We start from the raw sequence: 12,367 nt of genomic DNA on the forward strand, positions 1-12,367 counted from the left end.
ACCAATAACCCCCAAAACAGTCTCCTTTTCTGCTATGACATACATCTGCCTCCATCCAGTCTTTCAATTTCTTCTTTGATTCATAAAGCATGGAACTGATCTATTTGTCTGGATTTAGGATTTTATACTATAACTAGAAATTGGAGTATACGAAGCAGATGGTACTCTGACCTTAATTTATGTCTGAAATGTGAACACCTGTTTAGGTTATGATAATATATATATTGGCAGAAATGGGCATACTTGGATTTTTTTTAAAAAAAGAAGTTTACTGTAGGAGCAGGAAATATGCTCCTAGCTCTTCTTTCTTTTGTAAACACTAAATGTCCACTGAAGTCATAAAGCTGGGTATTGTCTGAGAAGTAGATGGAGTTTGCTTTATGAAACTGATAAAGACATGCATTATTTATTTTCTCCATTACACAGATGTACTTTAATCTGACTCCATTTTGCAGTGTGCAGTATTAGTAGGAAGATGTTTGGTAAGTGATGATTGATACGAAGCTAGAAAGATTTATTCATTTGCAGCAAAGTCCCCATCTGCATCTCTGCAATGTTGGCAGTTAAGCTACCTGGGCCCTTCATCACCTATATGAGTTGCCATTCAACGGGTGACTGTGCTGCACCAGTTAATGATGATGGCAGTTCTACAATATCAGAAGTCTCTCTCCCTGCCTTTTAGCATGGCAGACATCTGAATTACACTTCTCAAGACTCAAAACTAATAGAATATTAGAATTAGAAATCACAGTTAATGTACAACTATTTTAAATTAACTCAGAAGAACAACGTTCATAACAACCCCTGTTTAAGTAAAATGGAAAGTTTGAGTACAAATTACACATTGTGAGAAACACATTGGTGGTCGTGGTGGCGTGTTTGTGTACATAATTACATTAGGGAGAAAAAGCAAGACATTTTAAGGGCAATTTACATTCTCACTGTAGAGAACATTTTGTGCCATTGTGATGTTTCCTCCCTCTTTCTCAATGTTTCTCAGGTACAGAACATGCATTTTCCTGGTCTTCTGCTTTCATTTACCTGTTCAGCAATCTTTGTTTGGTGTTAGACATCTTAGCCTTCTCCCTTCATGATGTTCCCAGGCTCATTTGTTAGTTTTGATTTTTTTGTGAAGGTACTATAGGTGACTCAAGACACGCCTCATTTGATGCTTCTGCCAAAAAAAAAGACAACATAATAAGCAGAGATGGCATGTTCTTGTTCTGTGAAGCATATGATAACAGAACATTTCAGGAATCACTATTCCCTAGTCAGTGGCTCTGTTAATCATACATTTTCTGCTGGGAGTTATTACTTTTATTATAAAGGTGCCCAGACAGAAGGGACAAAACAGCTATTCTTTGCAATAAATGAGCAAGTCTACTTCAGTAAAGTAATTGCACCATTTATCAGGTGTACTTTGAGCATTGTGGGTTTCCTGTCATTTTTCCTTTGCTGTGTGAGGGTAATGAAATCTGATCTTGTACTTTCCATAGGGGAGAAATGGAAGATACAACAATTGGTTTCTTTTGTATCATTTTCTCCCCTTCCCTCCCTTCAAATAATCTTCCTCAAGAAAGTGATATGACAAGGGGGCTCTCAAGGTCATATATTTGATCATGCACACAGTAAAAAAAATCTAGCCCTTTCCTAAATAATTTAGGTTTGTCCAAAGGTTTTATAGTTCTGCTACAAAAATTGTCTCTCGGGGATACTAAAAAACTAGATTCTTCAAGACTTCTTCAGCTGTGTGGAAGTGATTGTTCCACTGCATTTGCCATACATTATAAATTCTTCTTTAAAGATTGAGATTTTATGTATGTCACTTGTTTGATTTCATTAAATTCATTAAAAAGTTTAGGAAATAAATTGTTTAATTTATTTTTGCATGCCTCTCTTATGAAGACTAAAGGGAAATTATGAAATGAAAAAACAACAACCAATAAGATATCTAATGACATGACAGACCATATGTTGAAAGTGCTGTTATGAAGGTAGAAGACTGCAGTAATCTTAAGATGACCCACGTGTTAAACTTTCAGCATGTCAACATAGAGGGGATGGGAGACAGCAGAAAACAGAGAAGGAGAGAAACAGCTTGAAGAGCGGGAGAAAGGAATCAAGATGGAGGAAGAAGAGGTGGAGTGAGGAGGGTCTGAGTGCCTGAGCAGCACAGAAGCTTCATATAGAGGGAAATTGGAGGTGGGGAGGAGGAGGAGGAGGAGGAGGAGGAGGAGGAGGGAGAGAGCAGCTCCCAAGAGACATCAGACGGCTCTGAAGACAGCATGAAGGAATGCCCTGTCCCCTTCCTTCTTTTGCCTTTTACAATAGTGTGCCCAAGAGGGTAGACGTTTATATGGTATAGACTAGAAAACCACTACCAGCATCAGAAGCTATAAAGAATTTCTTTGAAAGAAAATGTTCACAAACATACTTTTAGCGCAGCACCAGGTTGACCAAGTGATCAAAATAAATAAGTAAACTGCATTTCCTTTGTCCCTGTCTATATATGTGCCCTATTAGATCTTAGCTTAGGAAATTGCAGATCTCTACAGTTTCCGTTACTTTGAAGATTTCTTCAGCTGTGTTGGCCACCACATGAATAATGGTTGCCTTCTCCAGACCTCAGTTAAGATTTTTGTCTGCTCTGATGGACTCAGCACCCAAAATATCTTCCTGCTTGATCCCCTGAATGTATCACCTCTCTTTTTCCTATTCACTGACCAAGTCAGGCCAGGTCAAAGAGGTTTCTCCTGGAGATCTCAAAGAATTCCTCCCTAAATTCTTTCTAGTATTTAGCACCTCCAGGTCTCTCTTCCCTTATGGCCCTCCTGTTGTCTTTAGCCAGACCTATTAGCATGTCTTAAGTGGTAGTTGAGATGATTCTGGAAAGCAATTGACTGACTTCCTTCTCCCTGGCCCATTATGCACGGCCGCCGAAACAGCGATTTCGGGTCACATGGAAAACGCGGAGGGCGAAGACACGAAGCACACCAGTTATGCACGGGACGGAGCATGACGGCGGCAAAACCCAGTGTAACCGATTATGCACGCGGCGATCGCAGCACCGCTTCTGGTTGCGCCCCGGTCACCCGGAAGCTGCGCTTTCTTCCACGTTTCAATGACGCGGCTTTTTCGGCGGCATGCACTGAAGCTGTGGCTGGTTGCAGCCAGCACCGTGCGTTATCGGTGATTTTAGTCACCGCCATTCCACCCCAAATGTGCGTTATTCCCCCCGTGCATAATGGGTCCCTGCCTGTTCTCTGCGGGGGGGGGGGGTGTTAAAACTCATAATGAAGATTTTGCTCATTTCAAACCTACTAATTCCCATTGTTGTTGTTATGTGCGAAGTCGTGTCCGACCAATCGCGACCCCATGGACAATGATCCTCCAGGCTTTCCTGTCCTCTACCATTCCCTGGAGTCCATTTAAGTTTGCACCTACTGCTTCAGTGACTCCATCCAGCCACCTCATTCTCTGTCGTCCCCTTCTTCTTTTGCCCTCGATTGCTCCCAGCATTAGGCTCTTCTTCAGGGAGTCCTTCCTTCTCATGAGGTGGCCAAAATATTTGAGTTTCATCTTCAGGATCTGGCCTTCTAAAGAGCAGTCAGGGCTGATCTCCTCTAGGACTGACCGGTTTGTTCGCCTTGCAGTCCAAGGGACTCGTAAGAGTCTTCTCCAGCACCAGAGTTCAAAAGCCTCAATTCTTTGACGCTCGGCCTTCCTTATGGTCCAACTTTCGCAGCCATACATTGCAACTGGGAAGACCATAGCCTTGACTAAACGCACTTTTGTTGGCAGGGTGATGTCTCTGCTTTTTAGGATGCTGTCTAGATTTGCCATAGCTTTCCTCCCCAGGAGCAAGCGTCTTTTAATTTCTTTGCTGCAGTCCCCATCTGCAGTGATCTTGGAGCCCAGGAAAATAAAATCTGTCACTATCTCCATTTCTTCCCCTTCTATTTGCCAGGAATTGAGAGGGCCGGATGCCATGATCTTTGTTTTCTTGATGTTGAGTTTCAAGCCAACTTTTGCACTCTCCTCCTTCACCTGCATCAACAGGCTCTTTAGTTCCTCTTCACTTTCTGCCATTAGAGTGGTATCATCTGCATATCTGAGGTTGTTGATATTTCTCCCTGCAACCTTGATCCCAATTTGTGACTCCTCTAATCCCGCATTTCTCATGATGTGCTCTGCATACAAGTTAAATAGGCAAGGCGACAGTATACAGCCTTGCCGAACTCCTTTCTCAATTTTGAACCAGTCAGTGATTCCATGTTCAGTTCTCACTGTTGCTTCTTGACCTGCATATAAATTTCTCAAGAGACAAATAAGATGCTCTGGTATTCCCATCTCTTTAAGAACTTGCCACAATTTGTTGTGTTCCACACAATCAAAGGCTTTAGCATAGTCAATGAAGCAGAAGTAGACGTTCTTCTGGTACTCCCTAGCTTTCTCCATGATCCAGCGTATGTTGGCAATTTGATCTCTAGTTCCTCTGCCTCTTCGAAATCCTGCCTGTACTTCTGGAAGTTCTCGGTCCACATATTGCTGGAGCCTAGCTTGTAAGATTTTGAGCATAACTTTGCTAGCATGAGAAATTAGTGCAATGGTGCGGTAGTTTGAACATTCTTTGGCATTGCCCTTCTTTGGAATTGGAATGTAAACTGACCTTTTCCAATCCTGTGGCCATTGTTGAGTTTTCCAAATTTGCTGGCATATTGAGTGTAGCACTTTTACTGCATCGTCCTTTAAGATTTTGAATAGTTCAACTGGAATGCTGTCACCACCACTAGCTTTATTGTTACTCAGACTTCCTAAGGCCCATTTGACTTCACATTCCAGGATGTCTGGCTCCAGGTCAGTCACTACCCCATTGTGGTCATCAGGGATGTTAAGCTCGCTCTTGTATAGTTCTTCTGTATAATTTTGCCACCTTTGTTTAATCTCTTCTGCTTCTGTGAGGTCCCTACCATTTTGGTCCCTTATCATACCCATCTTTGCATGAAACGTTCTCTTCATATCTCCAATTTTCTTGAAAAGATCTCTGGTCCTCCCGATTCTATTGTTTTCTTCTATTTGTTTGCACTGTTCATTTAAGAAGGCATTCTTATCTCTTCTAGCTTTTCTCTGGAATTCTGCATTCAGTTGGGTGTATCTTTCTCTTTCTCCCTTGCCTTTCACTTCCCTTCTCTCCTTAGCTATTTGTAAAGCTTCCTCAGACAGCCATTTTGATTTCTTGCATTTCTTTTTCTTTGGGATGGTTTTAGTTGCTACCTCTTGTACAATGTTGCGAACCTCCATCCATAGTTCTTCAGGCACTCTGTCTATCAGATCTAATTCCTTAAATCTATTTGTCACCTCCACTGTGTATTCGTCGGGGATATGATTTAGTTCATACCTGAGTGGCCTAGTGCTTTTCCCTACTTTCTTCAATTTAAGCCTAAATTTTGCAACAAGAAGCTCATGATCTGAACCACAATCAGCTCCTGGTCTTGTTTTTATTGACTGGATAGAACTTTTCCATCTTTGGCTGCAGAGCACATAGTCAATCTGATTTCTGTGTTGACCGTCTGGTGATGTCCATGTGTAGAGTCGTCTCTTGGGTTGCTGGAAAAGAGTGTTTGCTATGACCATTGTATTCTCTTGACAAAATTCTACCAGCCTGTGCCCTGCTTCATTTTGTACTCCAAGGCCAAACTTGCCTGTTATCCCGGTTATCTTTTGGCTTCCTACTTTAGCATTCCAATCCCCCATGATGATAAGCACATCATTTTTGGGCGTTGCTTCTAGAAGGTGTTGTAGGGCTTCATAGAACTGATCAACTTCATCCTCTTCAGCAGCAGTGGTTGGGGCGTAGACCTGGATCACTGTGATGTTGAATGGTTTGCCTTGGATTCGAACTGAGATCATTCTGTCATTTTGGGGATTGTATCCCAAGACTGCTTTTCCTACTCGCTTATTGATTATGAAGGCTACTCCATTTCTTCTGCGAGATTCTTGTCCACAGTAGTATACCTGATGGTCATCTGAATTAAATTCACCCATTCCTGTCCATTTTAGTTCACTGATTCCTAAAATGTCGATGTTCAGTCTTGTCATTTCTTGTTTAACCACGTCCAGCTTGCCTTGATTCATGGATCTGACGTTCCAGGTTCCTATGGAATAAAAATCTTTACAGCATCGGACTGTCTTTTCGCCACCAGTTACTTCCACAACTGAGCGTCCTTTCGGCTTTGGCCCAGCCGCTTCATTCATTCTGGCGCTACTCGTACTAGCCGTCTGCTCATCCCCAGTAGCATATTGGACACCTTCCGACCTGAGGGGCTCATCTTCCAGCGTCATATCGTTATGCCTATTGGAACTGTCCATAGAGTTTTCATGGCAAAGATACTGGAGTGGTTTGCCATTTCCTTCTCCAGTGGATCACCTTTTGTCAGAGCTCTCAGCTATGACCTGTCCGTCTTGGGTGGCCCTGCACGGCATAGCTCATAGCTTCACTGAACTACGCAAGCCCCCTTGCCACAACAAGGCAGCGATCCTTGAAGGGGGCTAATTCCCATACCATACCAGTTTTGCTGCTTCTGAGAATTGAGGCAAGGCTCATATGGAAAGAATCCAGCAGTGATCAACTTGTTTCCATTTAACAGTTAGAACACAACCATCCATCCACCACTGTTCTGCGTTTATATTTGCACACTTCTCTTCGGCATCTTCAAAATCATAGAATCATAGAATCATAGAGTTGGAAGGGGCCATACAGGCCATCTAGTCCCCCTGCTCAACACAGGATCAGCCCAAAATATCTGGCAATCATTTTGCAAGCAATGAAGCTGAGGTAATCTGTAAATACAGTACAATTATCTGAAGCCAGTCTCAATCTATCAACAATACTGTTCAGAGAAAAATATTCCTGGCTGCAACATAAAGAACTGAGTGTCAAAGAAACTGAAGGATCTACAGGTTGATAAAATGGTATATCTTATATGATTAACTTGGGTTAGGATCAGAGAAAAAATCAAGCATCCTAGAGTGCATGTACTGGATTAGAAACAGTAAAATACTCAGATTTTATCAGGACACAAATGAAAAGTTGATCCTTCTAAGGAATGTTTGGTGAAAAGGCTGGCTTTTTCCCAATGTTGCCAGTAGGATTATCCCTTGAGAACATGGAGGAAAAAAATGCTATTGGGGTAAGCAATAATAGTGAGGGGAAAATAACTGCCCAATATCAAGGAGGAATTAGTATCACATGTCATTGAACAGCAACAGGCAAGCAAACTAATAAGTACCTGTTCTTAAAGGTAAACTAAGTATTTAAACAAAATCTACTAACTGTAGCCCTACATGGAAACTAAGAAATGGAGATAGTGACAGATAGTGACAGATTTTATTTTCCTGGGCTCCAAGATCACTGCAGATGGGGACTGCAGCAAAGAAATTAAAAGACGCTTGCTCCTGGGGAGGAAAGCTATGGCAAATCTAGACAGCATCCTAAAGAGCAGAGACATCACCCTGCCAACAAAAGTGCGTTTAGTCAAGGCTATGGTATTCCCAGTTGCAATGTATGGCTGCGAAAGTTGGACCATAAGGAAGGCCGAGCGTCAAAGAATTGAGGCTTTTGAACTCTGGTGCTGGAGAAGACTCTTGCAAGTCCCTTGGACTGCAAGGCAAACAAACCGGTCAGTCCTAGATGAGATCAGCCCTGACTGCTCTTTAGAAGGCCAGATCCTGAAGATGAAACTCAAATACTTTGGCCACCTCATGAGAAGGAAGGACTCCCTGGAGAAGAGCCTAATGCTGGGAGCGATCGAGGGCAAAAGAAGAAGGGGGCGACAGAGAATGAGGTGGATGGATGGAATCACTGAAGCAATAGGTGCAAACTTAAATGGACTTCGGGGAATGGTAGAGGACAGGAAGGCCTGGAGGATCATTGTCCATGGGGTCGCGATGGGTCGGACACGACTTCGCACATAACAACAACAACAACAACATGGAAACTGGGAGGAAACACAGTCAGGTACATAACACTGGTGAGGTTGCATAAAATGCAATGAGTGTACTGTTCTTCCCTACTTCCTTAAAGGTAGTGCAAGCTTCTGGCCAAAGATGATAGATTCTGGAGGTGTCACTAAAGTCCATAATGCAACAGCTACCGTGATAGGCAATTTGAATGCCACCACGATAACCAAAATGTTACCACCTGATAAAATTGACAAGTAGACATTTTTGTGACTGCACCAGTTGCTATGCACACTATTACCACAGCCTCTTACTTCTTTAACCATCATAGGATGGTGGAGGGATAATTGGATGGTGCTTCATCATCTAGATTCAGCTGTTATTAGGGTATAACTTACAGTCAACAGAAAATAAAGTCTGAGATTTTGGGGTGAGGATAGGGTCACATTTCAAGGAGGAAGCTCTAAGCTAGACTGATGCAGAAACAGAAGCCCAGTTATTATTGTAGGAGAGAGGCAGGAGTAGTGCTGTAGAGCCTAGAGACAAAAGATTTAGAGACAAGATCTTGCTACTTTTCCTTGGCCCTGGAATTTTCTAAATCCTGACACTGGGCCATGATTCATTTTTTTCCTTCTGACTAGCTCTGTGGAATCTCTGGATCATTTGTAGGACAAATTGCCTTCAGCTCTGAGGTATGTATTTAGAAAGTCCATTGCCAAACAGGTTTTACAGTATCTACAGAGAAGTAAACATTAAGTATCCTTCTCTTGGCAGTGAGTTCCAGCATGGATTGTAAAATGAAATGACCTAATGTCTCATCATTAATTACTGTTGTGTGTAAGAATCTATCCCTTACAGAAGTTAATGAGACATCTCTGACAGGATTCATGGACTAAATCCTCAGTAATTTACATATTGACAGATTTCTAAATGAAATGAAATACCAGTCATGCAAGCCAATCCCATCTCTTCAAAAATAGTATAAACTCACAAAAAACAGTTGTATATCACATTCAGAACATTCAAATGATGGCTGACAGAGAACCTACAATTGATTTCTAAGGAATAAAGTTTAAAAATAACCATTAAGGTATATCAAGGACACATAAGGTATTCACCATCAACAAAATTTGGATTAAAAAGCCCCATATTGCATACCTCAGTGACTGGCTCTATGTGCAGTCTTGTCTTTATCACTTAGAAACCATTGTTTAATTGAGAACATCTTGGGGAGTGCTGTCTGGGAAGCAGCCTAGGCCAGGATCATTTGCATGGGACTGACTTCCCCTTCCCGGTTATTAAATGTTTGAGCAAGCTAAGTTCACTTTTCCTGTCTTCCCCAAAGTTGTTTTTTTAAGTTCATACCAAATATGTAACAATCTCTCTACAGTTAGCCTGCTTTTGCTGCTTTCGAGATTGGCAGAGGATGAGTGAATTTACTGTCAGTGATAACAGGCAGCATGAATGAATGGGGACAGTTGTGGTTATTATGTACTCCACTTCCCTGAGTTGGCAGGAAAGTCCAGGAGTTTTCTCTCAAAAAGAGATTATTGGGGACTTGGAGTCTTTTGTGTTTAATTATAAACGAGGTGTCTGAGAGAGAAGATACAGAATTGTTCAGATTGGCAGTACTAATTCACCCATGCCCATGAAGCAACACAATTCCAGACAATCTGACCTGGTTTCTCTTTTTCTGGCTAAATTCCAAACTTTCATTCCTCCTTTTTTGCCACTCAGATGCATGATCAGAACACAAACATCATATCCCAGCCTTGCAGTTGGGTCCAATTTGGCTATGGAAAACATGGAATGTTATTGTTATTGTTGTTGTTGTTGTTACTTCGATTTATAGCCCATCACTCCCCTAAGGCTCAAGGTGGGTAACAACATATAAAACCCAACCAACCCAACAGCGGCGGCATTCCCAGGGAGGAGACCAGGGAGCACTGCATATAGCCCTAAGGGGGGGGAAGGGGGGCCCAATCTTACAAGGAGGCGCCGGCTTCAACTATAGGCCTGGTGGAAGAGCTCTGTTTTGCAGACCCTACAGAAAGCTGATAAATCCTGCAGGGCCTGCAGCTCTTCCAGCAGCTCATTCCACCAGGTAGGGGCCAGGACTGAGAAGGCCCCGGCCCTGGTCGAGACCAGGTGTGCCTCCCGGGGGCCAGAAATCACCAACAAATTTGTCCCCACAGACCGTAAACCTCTGCGGGGGGCATAGTGTGCCAGGCGGTCCCACAAGTATGTGGGTCCCAGACCACGGAGGGCCTTAAAGGTTAAAACCCAAACCTTGAATCTGATCTGGCTAGCAATTGGTAGCCAATGCAGCTGCCTCAGCACAGGCTGGATGTGGGTCCTCCAAGATGTTCCTGTGAGGACCCTAGCAGCTGCATTTTGCACCAGCTGTAATTTCCGGATCAGGAGCAAGGGTAGGCCTGCGTAGAGCATGAGTGACTCAGTACACCTTAAACAAACATCTTTGGCTAAAGTTATACAAAAGCTTATCATCCTTACACTTTGTATCATAGAACTGAATGGCTTTGAGTCCTTTCTATTTTGTATATTCTTTGTTGCCACAAGATGGCTCTGTCTGTACAGTCTTGTATGTCATATTATCATAATACCAAAAAAAAAAAAAGATGGAGAATGGGTAGGTTTTAAGTTTACATTGGAGCCCTGCTAGGACTTCCTTCTCTTCTATTTGTGTCCACTTCTCATATTTGAAGTTCAACTCCCTTCTTACAACATTTTCAATAGTGTGAAGTTTCAGGTGACCATGCAACTCACACTTGAATGTCACTTGACCGATTATGCACAAAGCGAGTAGTTTGGGGTGGTGGCAGCAGGGCTTATCCCAGATTATGCATGACACTGCACCATTCCAGCCCTGGCCTGGCACAGCGCACTGGATGGCCCGTGGTATGCAAATACGGGAACTCCTGCATTCCCTGTGATACTGCAAGTGCCATCCACAGCCCTCCGATGCCAGCCTCATGCATAATATGGTGTCCTGCAGGGACACCGCATGCCCCTGCCAGATCCACGGAGCCTTGGTGGGAGAGTGGCATGCTGCTCCCCTGCCATTGTGTGTTGGGGGACGTCTGCCCCACCCCTCCCTGCTGCTGCCGCCACTGCACAGTGTAACTGTCTTTTCCAGCCCTGATGTTGTGCACACTAGCGTGCTACACTGGGACAGTCCATGTATGCCTATGATTGCCTCCCCCGTGCATACATGGGAAGCAGTGGAGCATGCCACTCCACCATAAGGATCCAGCAGCAGCCCAGAGTGGCTGCTGCTGTACATAACTGGTCACTTGTGAAATAAGAGCAATATCTTCTCTCCTTTTTAGAAGAAAAACTTTTATCTAATGTTGGGATTATCCGTCAATGTGTTTTCTGGTAACCACTTGCTTCCTGAATCATAGGGAACTTGAATGTGATCTTTGATGCCTCCCTTACAATAGAGGCTCAGATCACAGAAGTAGCATGCCAGGCATTTCTCCATATTCTCCACATGAAGCTACTAGTACCCTACCAAAACCCAGAAAACCAAATACACCAATATAGGATGGGGAAGACTTGTCTTGGTAGTAGCATGTGCGAAAAGGATCTAGGAGTCTTAGTAGACCACACATTGAACATGAGTCAACAGTGCAACTTGGTGGCTAAAAAGGCAAATGGGATTTTGGGCTGTATCAAACGGAGTATCATGTCCAGATCACGGGAGGTGATGGTATCGCTGTACTCTGCTCTGGTTCATCCTCAGTTGGAGTACTGTGTTCAGTTTTGGGCACCCCAGTTGAAGAGGGATGTAGACAAACTGGAGCATGTCCAGAGGAGGGCAACAAAGATGGTGACGGGTTTGGAGACCAAGACGTATGAAGAAAGGTTGGGGGAGCTTGGTCTGTTTAGCCTGGAGAGGAGACAACTGAGAGGGGATCTGAAAACCATGTTCATTTTTTAAAAGGTGCCATAGATCGATTATGCACAGGGCTAGAAATACGGGATGGCGGCAGCAGGGCAGCCCCGATTATGCACCCTGCTGCTGCCATCCCAGCTCTGGTCAGGCGCAGCACCCCAGAAGAGCCGCAACAAGGGAACGTGGAATCTTCCACATTCCCTGGGATGTTGCGGGTGCCAGCGGGGGCTGGGTTGGGCCAGCCCTGTGCATAAGCGGAAGAGCTGGGACTTTTGGCCTGGCCCTTCCCTTAACCTACGGTGTCCCTGAAGGGACACTGCATGCCCCTTTCGGCTCTGTGGAGCCGCGGAGCCGACCGTGGAGTCTCCCCACCCCCACCTTGGTGGGAGAGCGGCATGCCGCTCCCCGCCATTGTGCGGTGGGGGCTCCATTCCCCCCACTTCCCCCACTCACCTGCTTGCTGTTGCTGCCCCCAGGCAGCGAGTCAGG

The sequence above is a fragment of the Paroedura picta genome, chromosome 4, assembly GCF_049243985.1.
Source record: "Paroedura picta isolate Pp20150507F chromosome 4, Ppicta_v3.0, whole genome shotgun sequence".
Classification (NCBI taxonomy): Eukaryota; Metazoa; Chordata; class Lepidosauria; order Squamata; family Gekkonidae; genus Paroedura; species Paroedura picta.